This window comes from Phascolarctos cinereus, unplaced genomic scaffold (assembly GCF_003287225.1).
Source record: "Phascolarctos cinereus isolate Bilbo 61053 unplaced genomic scaffold, phaCin_HiC Scaffold_2;HRSCAF=192, whole genome shotgun sequence".
Classification (NCBI taxonomy): Eukaryota; Metazoa; Chordata; class Mammalia; order Diprotodontia; family Phascolarctidae; genus Phascolarctos; species Phascolarctos cinereus.
Window position 1 is genome coordinate 238,474,319 of NW_027555625.1, and position 7,297 is coordinate 238,481,615.

The window sequence follows — 7,297 nt, forward strand, 5'->3', positions numbered from 1 at the left end:
ATGCACGGTTTTATGGCCCTTTGGGCCTAATTCCAAATTGCTCTATAGAATGGTTGAATCACAACTCTACCAACCATGCATTAAATTCTCATTTTTCCCATATCACCACCAACATTTGTCATTTACCTTTTCTGTCCTATTAGACAATTTAATAGGTATGAGGTAGTACCTCAGAATTGTTTTAATTTGCATTTCTTCACTCAATAGTGAATTGGAGTATTTTTTTCATATGACTATAGATAGCTTTGATTACTTCATCTGAAAACTGATCATATCTTTTGATCATTTATCAATTTGAGAATGGCTCTTATTTTTATAAATTTGACTCAGTTCTCTATATGTTTGAGAAATGAGGCCTTTCTCAGAGAAGCTTGCTTCAAAAATTTTTTTTCAGTTACTGTTGTTAACTGTATTTACCTCCATCTTGCCCCCCCATTTATTCTATTCTCTCTCTCTCTCCTTTCACTCTGTCCTTCCTCAAAAGTGTTTTGCTTCTGACTACCGCTCACCAAATCTGTCCTCACTTCTATCACTCCCACCTTCTTCTATCCCCTTCCCCTACTATTTTCCTGTAGGGTAAGATAGATTTCTACATCCACTCGAGTGTGTATGTTATTCCCTCTTTGAGCCAATTCTGATGAGAGTAAGGTTCACTCACTTCCCCTTACCTCCCCTCTCTTTACCTTCACTGTAAAAGCTTTATCTTGCCTCTTTTATGTGAGATAATTTACCCCATTCTACATATTCTTTTCTCTTTCTCCCAGTACATTTCTCTTTCACCCCTTAATTTTACTTTTTAGTTGTCACCTAATCATATTCAACTCACACCCGTGTCCTCTGCCTGTATATACTCCTTCTAACTGCCCTAATAATGAGAAAGCTCTTATGAGTTACAAGTATCATCTTCCCATGTATGAATATAAACAGCTTAAAATTATTAAGTCCCTTATGATTTCCATTTCATGTTTACCTTTTTATGCTTCCCTTGAATCTTCTATTTGAAAGTCAAATTTTCTATTCAGCTCTGGTCTTTTCATCAAGAATGCTTGAAATTCCTCTATCTCATTGAATATTCATTTTTCCCCTGAAAGATTATATCCCATTTTACTGAGAAGGTGATTCTTGGTTTTAATCCTAGCTCCTTTGCCATCTAGAATATCATATTCCAAGCCCTCTGGTCCTTTAACGTAGAAGCTGCTAAATCTTGTGTTATCCTGACTGTGGCTCCACAGTAGTTCAATTATTTCTTTCTGGATGCTTGCAATGTGTTCTCATTGACTTGGGAACTCTGGAATTTGACTATAATATTCCTGGCAGTTTTTATTTGGGAATCTCTTTCAGGAGGTGATTGGTAGATTCTTTAGATTTCTACTTTATTCTCTATTTCCAGATTATCAGGGAAGTTTTCCTTGATAATTTCTTAAAAGATCATGGCTAGGCTCTTTTTTTTAAATATGCCTTTCAGGCAGTCCAATATCTTTTAAATTATCTCTCCCAGATCTATTTTCCAAGTCAGTTGTTTTTTCCAATGAGATATTTCACAATGTCAGCTTTTTTTTTCATTCTTTTGGTTTTGTTTGATTGTTTCTTGATTTCTCATAAAGTCATTAGCTTCCATTTGCTCCATTCTAATTTTTAAGGAATTGTTTTCTTCAGTGAGCTTTTGGACCTTTTTTTCCATTTGGCTAATTCTGCTTTTTAAGGCATTGTTCTCCTCATTAGCTTTTTGGACCTCTTTAACCATTTGGCTTAGTCTGTTTTTTAAAGTATTTTCTTCAGTGTTTTTTGTGTCTCCTTTCCCAAGCTGTTGACTCTTTTCTCATAATTTTCTTCCATAACTCTCATTTCTCTTCTCAGTTTTTCCTCTACCTCTCTTACTTGCTTTTTAAAATCCTTTTTGAGCTCCTTTGTGGCCTGAGACCAATTCATATTTTTCTTTGAGGCTTTGGATGCAGGAATTTTGACTGTGTTGTCTTCTTCTGAGTGTGTAGTTTGATCTTGTCAACATAGTAACTTTCTATGATCAGAATTTTTTTATGTTGTTTGCTCATTTTTCTGCCTGCTTCTTGACTTTTAACTCTATTGAGGTTCTGCTTCCCAAGTAAAAGGGGCACTGTCCCAAGCTTCAGGTTTTTTGTGTAGCTATTTTCAGAAATAATTCTGGGAACCTGTAAATTTTTGCTTTTTCCAAGGTGATATGATCTAGGGAGAGGTGTGTTTACTAATCTCCTATACTGTGCACTAGTTTGTGAGTGACCACAAGCACTCTTTTCAACACTGGAACTATGACCAGGGTCCCTGATCCCCTGAAGCCACAAACTCTGTTGTGCTAATTTTACTTCTCACCCTAGGACTAAGACCCAGGACTGTGACCCAGACCCAAGTACAGGCAATGCAACAGAGTCTTTCTGCTGGTGCCAGCAAAGGCATCCCTGTAAATCTCCTTCTGACCCATTGTCTGATCCACTTACTGTCTATGGGCTCATTCACTCACCCTAAGACCTATTCCTGATTTTCTGTGTCCCACTCTGCACTGGCACAGCCTGCACCAGACTGTGCTCCTCTCTCACCCTGGAGCAACAGACCTTTCCTGCCAACGTTATAACTTGTCTTGTGCTGAAAAATTGTTTCCTTCCACCTTTTCACGGGTTCTGCTACTCGAGAGTTTGTTTTGAGTTATCATTTAAAAGTATTTGGAAGGGCTTGGGGGAGAGCTCAGGCAATTCCCTGCCTTCACTCTGCCACCTTGGCTCTGTCGCTCCTCATTTTGTTTTTAAACACAAAATATGCTTTTGAAGACTAGTGTAGATGATGAGGATGTCATTGCTTTAAGATACAGTTCACATCCTCCATATCACATCATCAGGTAAGGAAAAAGGCAAAAATAGGTGACAAAAAGGATAGTTTAGCTGCATAGACTCTAGGGAAATACATAGAAGGCAGCAGATAAAGGAGAAAAGTCAACCTCAGGATTTCTATTCAAAAGTACTTGATAAATTCAAAAAAAAAGGAGGTGCATAAAAACATGACCTGCTATATTAAGGAGTCTTGAGGACAGGGGACCAGAAATGTGGAGTCCAGAGAGGTAGCACTTACCAGCACTTCACCCTGAGCAAGTCACTTAACCTCTCCTTGCCTCAGTATCCACATCTGTAAAATGAAAGTGTTGGACTTGATGGTCTCCAAGATGTCTTCCAGTTCTAAATCTATGAATTATGATTCAGTGATCTTACGATCAGTACCTGTCCTTTCTCCATTGTTCTAATTGCCATGTGCCTAAACCAAAAAGAAATGACCAAATACTAATGAGTTTTATCCAAACATATCATCCAGCTGATTGAGTCTTGACATGTATTAAGGAAACAAGGACACAGCTGGTACTAGATGAGCCCCATTGTATATCAGTTTTGTCTTCCAAGTAGGGTAATGTACATTCCATGTAGGCTCACATAGATTGTCTTACACCATCAGCCTTCTTCAAAAACAAGCACTAAGAGTCAGGCAAAATACAAGGCAACAAACCTTGCTGGTTTCAGCTTTGTACTTTGAAGTTTGAGGTTGTTAAACTTCTAAGTTGTTATCTTTAATTTCCCACTTCTCTACCTTTGCTTTGGTCTTTCAAACCTTTTCACCATGAGGAGACAGTGCATCATCTTACTACCCATAACTATGCTTTTGAGTCTTTATACATATGTATATGTATATTGTGTGTATATGTATGTGTATGTTATATGTGTGTCTATGTGATCAAAATTCTCAGCCAAAGACAGTCTCTCATTTAGGATATGTCCCCCCAATTAAAAGAGCCATGAAGGAAAATAGGTATCGCTACTGTCGTTCAATTCTGTTTATCTCTTCCCTTTTTTTGATACAGCTCACACTTAAGTTCAAAGTTATTCCTTTTTCTTTTGTACTAGAGAAGGAATTGCTTTGGGATATGATCAAACCATCTACTCATCTGGCATTATTGTTCATATCACACACTGAAATTGTGATTACTGAGCCTGTTAATAAGAAATGTGTGGAAGCTGCTTACAAAAATTGCATGATGGGAACTAGAAGCTCATCAAAACACGAAGACGAAGAATTAGCTCCAAACAAAACACATTGCAAAATGTTGGCCAAATATGATAATGAGCTGTAAAAGTCTTATTAAATATGTGAACTAGGAAATCTATGCCTCAAGTTTCACATAATTGCATTAGATTATAATTATATGGGTTGTATAGGAAGTAGAAAATATGTACAGATTATTTTGACTGAGAATCATTGCTTATTTGGCATAGTTCCTCACAGAGCAGCACAGAAATGATTCATTCAGTCAACAAGCTCTTATTAAATGCCTAATATATGCAATACACTGAGGCAGAACCGGGGGGGGGGGTGCAAAGATAAATTGACTTGATGGAGTTTGTAGGGGGATAAGATACATAGAAAAATAAAAATGCTAATTTAAATGTGATAAATGCATATAGATGTATAAAGTGATAGGAGATTAGAAGGTAATAGTAATGATTATGGATTTGAATTGCTTTTCAAATACTATTACAATTATAATGTGTGATATAATTATATATTATTATAACGCTATATATTAAATTATTTCATACATGAACCTTTCTTTCTTTATATTTGTATATACCATGATCAGAATAAATGCTGTGTTTAATCTTCTATTTAATAAATGATTGCATTCTATCTATATAAACATGCAAGTACATATAAGTACATAACTGTGTATTATATATGTATGGGCATTTCAAGTATCCATTATTTCAAGTGCGAGTACTTCCTTCACTGACATAGATCACAATCCTTCAATGTCTGGGTAGAAGGTCTCTGATGGTTGTTGTGATGCCACAATTCAACAGTCCATGCCCAAACAGCTGTGCTGTCCTTTGGACAATAAATATTAATATTTATAAAGAGCACAAATGAATTCAACAAATGTGTGCTGAGTAGCTAACTATGTAAGACCCTTAGTTTTGCTAAAGTATACAATCCAATAAGCATTTATTAAGTACCTACTATATGCAAAGTGCTAGGCACCAGTGATACAAATAAAAATGAAAATCATCCCTGTCCTGAAGGAGTTCACAATCTAATTAAAGGATACATTGTGCAAACAGATTAATGTATAAATGGTGTCAAGAGAGAGTGAGAGTGAGAGTGAGAGAGAGAGAGAGAGAGAGAGAGAGAGAGAGAGAGAGAGAGAGATGAATATACTATCAGCTAGGGAGATCAGGAAGGGTTTCCTATCTAATTGATACATGAGTTTAGCTTTGAAGGAATCAAGGTAGTCTGAAAAGAGAGAGATAGGGAAACAGGGAAGCAATGCATTTCAGGAATGGGGAGAAAAAGGCATTAGGTAGGAATACTGAATTAGGGGAATGTCAAATAGACTAGTTTGAGTGACTGTAGAATACATGAAGGGGAGTAATGCCAAATAGGCATGCAAAAGTAGTCTGAAGCAAGATTGTAAGAGTCTTCAAATGCTAAAGAAAAATTGATATTGGGTTTTTTTGTTTGTTTGTTGTTTGTTGCTGTTTGTCCTTTGTTCTAGAAGAGGACCAATGATGTCATGAGGGTGACGTCTTGACTTGAGGGTGAACTGGATTTAAGTGAGGCAGAGCTGAACAAAGTCATCAGCCTCACTGTCTAACTCCAGAATCATCAAAGTCCAGTGGTAAGACATAAGTCAAGATGACTGGTGATAGCCCAGGATACGGTAGGAGATCTTGGCCTTTTTAAGCTAAGGTCTCTCCCGGATCTTAATTTTTTTTTAATATTAGAAGTAATAGAGATTTACTAAAGGTACTTGAGCAGGGAAGTACCAAAGGAAGATAATTTTGACTGTATGGTTTGGATGTATGGTTGTAGACGTGAAATATTAGTAAACTAGATTCCAATTAGGATTTTAATTTCATAGTCTAGATGACAGATGAAAGGGTCTAAGTATTAGTGGTGGTCATATGAGTAGGGAGAAGGGGATGGTTACAAAGATTGTTGTGAATAGAGAATCAACAAGACTTTGTAACTAGTTAGATATTAGAGGAGAGTGAAGAACAGTAGAGAGACAATAATGACTGATACTAAGAACCTGAATGACTTGAAGGATGATGGTGTCCTCAACAGAGATAGTAAAGTTTAGAAAAGAGGTGATGGTTCTAGGAGCTGGATAGCCAATTGTGTTTTAGACAGTTTTAAATTTGAGATACCAGCAGGAGATATAGTTAGAGATTTTCAATAAGAAATTAGTGATATGGATAGTATCCCAGGAGCACAAAGCTCCTGAAAGAGATAAAGACTCATTTAGATATCTGGAGTCATCTGCATAGAAATAACAAGAATAGGTAACATTTACATAGCACTTTGAGGTTTGTAAAGCACTTTACATATATTATCTCATTTGATCACTACAACAACCCTGTGAGTTAGTGAGTTAGTGCTATTATCACCTCCCTTTTGCAGATGACACAACTGAGGAAGAAAGAGGTTAAGTGACTTTCCAGTTCATGGAACTAGAGAATATCTGAGGCAGGATTTGAACAAAAGTTTTCCTGACTCTAAGATTGGCACTCTCTCCATTATGCCATCTAGCTGCATATCATCAAATGAAGTCAACAAGCATTTATTACACTTCGTCTATATTCCAGGCACTGTTCTAAGTGCCTAGATGCAACTAGATGATCATTAAAAACATCAGAGCTGGCATGTGATCATGTAGGGTGCAAAGAGAGAAAATAAGAAAGCACAGAACCTAGACTCAAGAGACTCCTATGATTGGGAGTAGGGAGAGATGGAAGATAATCCAAAAAAGAAGATTAAGAAGGATTAATCAGACAAACAGGAAAACCAGGAAATTTAAGTGTCATGAAAACCCAGAAAACTAGAGACAGTGTCAAACACTGCACACAAGTCAAGAAGGATGGAGACTGAGAAAAGCCATTGGATTTAACAATGAAAACGCTCATGACCATGGAGAAAGGACTTCCATTTGAATGGTGAGGTCAGAAGTCAAATTGAAAAGAGTTGAAAAGTGAGTGGGAAAAGAAGTAGGCATTGATTATAAATCCCTTTGTCTAGGCATTTGGCTCTGAAAGAGAGAAGGATGATAGTATGAAGGGTTGGTAGGGTCAAGCAAAGGTTTGTTGTTGTGTTTTTTTTCCCCAAGAAGTGAACCTGAACATATTTGGAGGTATCAGAGAGGGAAACAGTAATAGATAAAGAGAAATGAAAATTAGAAAAGGATGGAAGAGGGGGATGAACAAAGGAAAACACTCCTGGAGAAGATGAG